We start from the raw sequence: 7,115 nt of genomic DNA, 5'->3' as shown, positions 1-7,115 counted from the left end.
CCTCTAACTGGTAAGCTCTTCAGGGTGGGGGCACTCTCCGAGTGCTCCAGGACTGCTGTGCTATTAAACTGTGTAATTTTAAGAATGAATTGCTTCCTGAGTGCAATAATGAACGCTTCCAGTTGTGTATAATTTTTTTGTTGACTCCTGATTAAAAATTATTTAAATTACTAATTCACACTAGTATCCGTGTCTATATACTCTGAAACCCTCAACAGCGAAGGCAGGAGAAAAGAGAGTTGACGCACCACTGTTACTAGGAAGTATTCTTAGAATTAAAACGTGGAAGACATTTCCTCCGGCGTGGAGAGCGTTTTGGTCTTTACTGCCCTCCAAATTAGAGGTAATGGGGGAAATAGAAGTATGACCTCAATAACTGATAGTTTTTACCAAATGTGGAACAGAACGGACCAAAAGCTTTATTTGTAGTTACCCCGTTTCATAGAAAACCAGCTCTTATCCTTGAGGGGACCAGTTAGGCTGCCTGGTATACTTTGGGCTGAAATGGTTCATTGCTCAAGATTAAGCAGCAGATCTGAAAGTCGTACAGTATTATAGATGCCATGATTAAAACTTTGCTCTCTCCCTCTGACACATACGAGGTGTCCCTGCACAGGGCTGCGGCACTGTTTTCAGGAACTGTACCAAAGATTTTGACTTTGAAAGCCAGATTGTGCTGCTCACGCGAGTTGTGAATTTTTTCAGGTTATCAAACCTAAAACTGAAAGGGTTCAAAAGTATTTTCAAGTAGGATTTGTGTTTATCCGCCAAAGTGTCTTGGAAATTGCAGGAGGTGGTTGTCACTGACTCCAGGTTGTCGTTGTTAATAATACATCATTATTAATCAGATTTGAACAACCCCCCCAGTCAGTGTTTACCAGTTGGCAAAGTGGACGCAGAAAAGCCTGATTCAGGAAGGATTTGTTTTTACAGTTCAGACCCTACAAACTAAGGGTTTCAGAGCGTGTAGGGAATGTCTTTCACAAGGTAAACGGGTTTGTAGTTGCAGCCTGAAGAACTCCACCTGAATTCCACAGATGTATTTGAGCAATTCCCAGTAGTTTATTCTCTCAATCCGGCATCAGACTAGATTCCTAACGGAGATTAATGCTCGGACAATCAGATATCTGTCTGTATGGATACCATGACATCGACAGTTCCTGTGGTTTAACAGACGAGTGCTGGCTAAAGATCCTTAAGGATGGGGTACCTGAGGCATAAAGAGTTGATGGAATGTATTCTGTATTAAGTATAAGTTCCGCCTATGCAAGACCTTTTTCCAGTGATACAGTTTTGATGAAAATAGATACAAGATCCTCCAAAACATTGTCAGGTTACCCTTACTTTAGATTTCTTTAAATATGCAGACAGGCAAATGATTCACGCTCTCCCTGTTGCTAAAACCCATACGGTGTACAAACACTGGGGCTGGTTGTGTGTAAAATCATCTTTTAACTGAATTAGCTTCAGTCTTAACTTCTTTTTTTTTACTGAAAGTAAAGCCCTTCTCACCCCAAAGAGTGGGACTACTGCTTGGCTACAGACAAACGCATTGAGCGAGGTAGTCATCATGAGAGGTTAAATTTCAGACTGCGATTAACCTTAGCACACTGATAATCTCCAGGACCAAAAATCAAGGTAGCCTTGGAGGGAGCCAGGCAGAGAACTGAAATCAAACGTAGAAATCTTGCAACAGAGATGAAATGAACTTAGTACAATCCTGGTTTAAAAGTGACTGCGATAAAAGGTAGATAAAGACCAAAAAGCAGGAACTTTGAGCAAAACACATGCAGAATACTGTGCCTTCAATAAAATTGAGCATTTTCCTTAGAGTTGTGAAAGGGAGTGCCCAGTTGTTCCTGGTTTCTCACGGCATCCACCCAGGGATCAGCACTGCATCGAAACTTGCATTGCATCCAAAGACAACTGTGCCATTTCGCTACAAAACCATCTCCTTGATTACAATTAAATTTATTAAAATTTGTATCACGTCAAGGCCAAGCAAGCAAGTTATCTGTCCCTCTCAAACAACTTTCTTTTAAACTTTCATAGGTGAGTAAAAGTTTGACAGTTCAACACGACCTCAGTTTGCTGTAACTCGTGTTGTTATTTTTGAAAGATGAATACTCCGAGACCTGTGTTACCTGTAGTTCTCAAGGAGTTGACTGTGTATTTGTAAGATGCCAACAGAGCCTTAGCATAAAGTTATGTTACCAGCAATCACGGGCACGCTGATGTAAAGCCAAAGGTCTGAGAAAGCACAGCCAGGTTTTACTGATCTAAATAAAGTCGACTAGACAGATTGTTATTGGAGTACGCTGCATTTTGAAAACCTCTGTATTTTCACGAGGGTTATGAGTCTTATACCATGTTTACTATAAGCATTTATCAATGTTCTTCCTTCTGGCAATAAGATGTTTATTATCAGCACATAAAAAATGCCAGTCTTTTCCTCTAACCCCCTGCTAATTCTAACTTCAGTCCTACGAAGTTGCCTCTCTTCCCCCAACAGCACTATACTAGGTCAGTTCCATAACCTGCTTTCCTGCTAAAAAGCAAGGCTTATAAATTAGATTCATTTCTAAATTTAGGATTGATGGGATCAGTCATTACTGGTCTTATTTTTTCAGGCAGATTTCAAGGGAAAGGTATTCATAAAGCAACTACTGCTTCTTGCTTAGAGCTTACAGAAGTCCTAAACTATAAATCTCAGTGTGCTTGTTTGCGTTAATTGCCGCGACCACCTTCACAGAATTAACGTAGAGCTTTTATTGGAAGACCAAGATTGGGGGTTTTCTTCTTCCAAAATAATCTCATATTTTAATAGTACTTCACAAATTGCATATGGAGTTTCCCCTAGTCTTTATATTAGAAAATACAGGCTGTTCAATAGGAACAAGAATCAGTTGAGGAAGAAGAGAAGAACACTTAGTTGTGCCAACAGGCAGACTTTGGTAAGCAGTTTTCCAATCTGAAATCTGTCCTGGACAACAAATCCAAATACTTCCACTGAGAAAAGGCAGTGGGGGAGATCCCTCGCAGCCATCAGACACTGCTACTGGTTACATGCCGCTCCCAGTGCACTGCCAAGAGATGGCTCTCCGGAAAAAAAATCACATCTATGTCACCAAAAGCTGAAGCACCCTTTGTTTTCCTTTGAAGAGGAGGCTGGCCCTCCGTCACCACTTACCGAGCCTTGCTCTGGGTCTGCACGGTGCAGAGGCACGTGCAACCAAGAGGGAGGAGAGAAGAGTGCCACAGAACCGTACTCCACGGTTTCAGTGCTCTCGTGAATAATCAGATACTTGTTTAATAACTGCAGAAAAGGACAGCCCAATTCTTATCATCAGGCTCTCAGGAGATTTGACATCCTTGGCATTGTATCCTAAGAGGAAGGAAATTTCTCACTTCCCTAGCTATTTCAGTTATATAAATCAATTGTTGAAGGATAGTTTAACTGGTCTGCGCATAGGAACCAAGGCAACTGTATTTGGGCTCAGAGGGTCTTTGGAGATACTTATCTATAAATTAAAAATATAATGCTTTGTAATTTATCAGTAATTATGTTGCATGTGCATTGAAAAAATGGTGAAATCTAACAGCTAGGAAAAAACCTACTTGATCTTATACTGGCAGTCATGATGCCGAGTCTGTTATGTACTGGTAACAACAGGCTAAACCAAGAAAATGTTCCTCAACTGTGAAGTTATTTGATCAGGGCCCTTTGGACCCGAAGCCCAGATGTTGTCACCAAACACTGACCACCCTCCTCTCATTTTCTCCAGCCTCCTTGGAACTTCCATGTCTTATCAGCTGGGCAAGTGGGTTCAGTTGCATAAACTTAAAAGAACTTACAAGAGACCATTAGTAAGGGCGGTGGATTAGAAGATGGGAGTTCTCTGGCAAAGAGAAAGCTGCTATGGGCTGCAAAAACAATAAAAAAGATGGAAAAATCCTGAAAACGCCCCTGGTAGCTCTGTGAGCATAAGGCCACTGGTTTACTATGCCAGGCAACCAAAAAGCAAACGCTGCAGGTATCGTTCCAATATTCCAGCTTGTCACTAACACCCTGATTCTTCACTTGCAGCAAGGAAAGGATCTGTCCTAAGCCACGGAAGCTAAAGGGTGAATTGATGTCACGGCTGACATAAGGAACCTGTAGTAAAATCAAACTGTGATAAAGACACAGTAACTCATACACGTTTCTAGGGAAATTGTCTTTTCCACAGAGCATCCTTCACAGCTAGCATTAATTTGCTTATTTTGCAAATCTAGAAACCTGCTTGATTAAAAGTAACGACTCAAGTGAAAAGGCAGGGAGGATTCGGTCATACAATAGTAATCTTTGTCCTCCTCTCCACGCTGACTTTTAAGCTTTCTCCTCTAACTCTGCTGAAGGCCCAGAGTAGTATTTTCTCCTGTGATTAAGGTGGGTCAATGGATTTGGTTGATGCGATTTATTTTACTTGGGTAAAAATATTTATTATCCTATTCTGAAAATCACTTATGGCATCTCTATACGTAACCAACAAGACAGGCAAGACCGCTGGCCTCTGGAGATACTCTCAGATGCTCTTCAACAGCCAGCCTAGCTGTACGTACACGGTGTGACAGCTCAAATGCCTTCAGTTTTCAGACCTGGGCTGGTAACCGCACTAGTAAGGATTCCAAAAACGTACACACTACCTTGCTCCAAAGAAAAGGGAATTAGTCAGCGAAGGGGTATTCTTATAGTGTGTCTTCTCTCATTGTTCTTTGGCAGCAACATCCATTGATATTTTTGGTTGCACACCAAAATTGTGAAACTAGATACTCTGAGTCAGCCCAGAAACGTAGATGAGATCGAACCCCAGCATTCTGCAAGGAACGGAGGACACGACCAGCAAGCCAGAATAGGCAAATACTATTCACACATCTTCCTGAAGTTTGTTTTGAAGCAAGAATGCCACAGAGGTATGTTCAGACTATGGTAGTGGCCCATTGATACTGCTCAGTTCCTCAAGCGGAAACGTGTATGTCAAGGGATGCAAGTGGTCCAAAAGTTTTAAAAAATGTAATTTGTAATTCACTGTTCCAGTTCATTCCAGCCTTAGCAGTAAAAAAGCCCAGAGTCCTCATTCCACAGCATCACGCTACTACTAGGAGACTTTTTAGGGTTGTCTCTCCTTTTGCCTCGGGAGCGCTGCTAAAAATGTGGCTGTGACCCATTGAACACATCTCCACTATTACTTTTAAATTCCCTGCCTGCCTTTGGGAAACTGTGACAACATGCAAGCCAGTTTCTCCGGAGACTCAGTGGACTCCCTAAATTCAAGCTGAAGGTATTGGGGTGGAAAGCAGTTGATCGCCCTTTGGCCCAAACAGCTGAACTCTCATCGAGATAAGAGACATTCAGTTACACCTAAATCTAGCAACGGCCTTTTATTTTTTGCTGCAATAAGGAGGTTAATGTTCAGTGGTTCTGCCTCCTATGTACAATCCTTGAAGTCTGTCATGATGGAAGCTGGGTAATTAACTTTGGATGAAAGCTAATTCACGTTCTTCAAGTAGCTTTCAAAAGCAAAGCTAGTTTATTTGTGTACTTTTTTAAACAAAATTTCGTTATTTGTAGTCCCCCACTCGTTGCTTATAGACAAGTTTCTTCCTGCAAGACCCTCTGAAATTGCTCATGGCAACAGGAAATTAAGATGTTTAAAGTGAAGCCAACTGGGAGACATGAAATAGCCTGCAGCATTTTGCTTGCTTCAGATAGTAGCCCATTGGACAGCAGGATTTAGGGACCACTGGTACACAGATGTAATTTCAGCTATATTTGTGTGGTAACATCATCTGTTTTACTCTCTGGAAGATTTAGTCACTGTTTGAACAGTATGCGTACTCAGGTTCATGCAAGACGTGTCATTAAACTCTTGAGAAAGTCTGAAAAAAATAAGTCATCTGTACCATTGAGACTGAGATTAGAAGAAAAGCTCAATCTAAAGCTTAAAAGAAGGCTGCCCGCTAAAAATACATGTTTTCTTTCTTAAAACTTTGTGCTTGGTACAGTCATGAAAAATACTGAAGTATTTCACACAATTTTCTTTTCATTTAATAGTGCTTTGTATTCAGCTAGTTCAAATAAATATTCGTACCACCAATTTCTAAGTTGTTTAGGAGTTATATTTAAGGGTCTTTCTCAAATTAAAGCAAAAAGAAAAGCTTTTTCTTCCCTTACACTTTTTTCTCGTTTGGAATTTGCTGCTAAAATGCTGTGAAGAGTCAAAACTTTTGAAGTTAGTTACTTCTAAATGCTAAATAACTGACAATATTCTTTTACCTATAGCAACTGCCACAGTGTACACAGCTCGTACATATACTCCCTTATACTCTCTCTAGCTTTTCACCGCACTTATCACAAAGATGGAAAAAAAAGTAGAAGATAGAAAATTAATAATGAATTAGATTTTGAAGAAGCCCTCTAGATACGTTCTGTGAAACATGGCAGATAGCTGGGGGTGAGGAGAAGGTGGTAGACCACAGACAGGATATAACTTTATTTTGAATAGAGCTTGTCTCGCGTACAAACTAAAATCCCCCCCCAAAGTAGTACAGAGATAAAACACTGCCAGAAAAAGAAAGTGATCGAGGCAAACGCAATAGTGGTGTTTTCAAATTCGTGAAAATGAGCCTGGTTCTCAATCTTTGCGCACATAACCTCCACGCATCTAGACACAGGGGTATAAGGACTCCTCTTTGGCATCAGCCCCACAAAACACCTCCATCTTAAGTCCTGTCGTGAATTCAACCCATCTGGCACTCTCCAGCAAGCAACCAGTTTTTTTGTTCCTGCTTAGCAGGTCCCCTCTGTAAGTGGCCTCACCCTGCCTGCATCCACCCTTTCTTCCCGGGGACGCCTCATCCGCGGCAGACCCTCGATTTTTGCTGCCCCGTGACAGAACTTTGTCCATTTCTGGAGTACCACTTTCTCTTGCCGTGGACGTCTTGTTCCCCCCGAAGCACGCGCCACTGAGGCTTCTCTCAGGAGTCCCGGTACCTTCGTTACCAAAAAAGCTGCCCTCCGTTTCTAGCAGCACCCTTCCCTCTCCAGCCGCCGGCCTCTCCCCCGGCGTGCCCCC

The sequence above is a fragment of the Aptenodytes forsteri genome, unplaced genomic scaffold (assembly GCF_000699145.1).
Source record: "Aptenodytes forsteri isolate BGI_AS27 unplaced genomic scaffold, ASM69914v1 Scaffold147, whole genome shotgun sequence".
Lineage (NCBI taxonomy): Eukaryota > Metazoa > Chordata > Aves > Sphenisciformes > Spheniscidae > Aptenodytes > Aptenodytes forsteri.
This window is presented reverse-complemented; position numbering follows the sequence as displayed.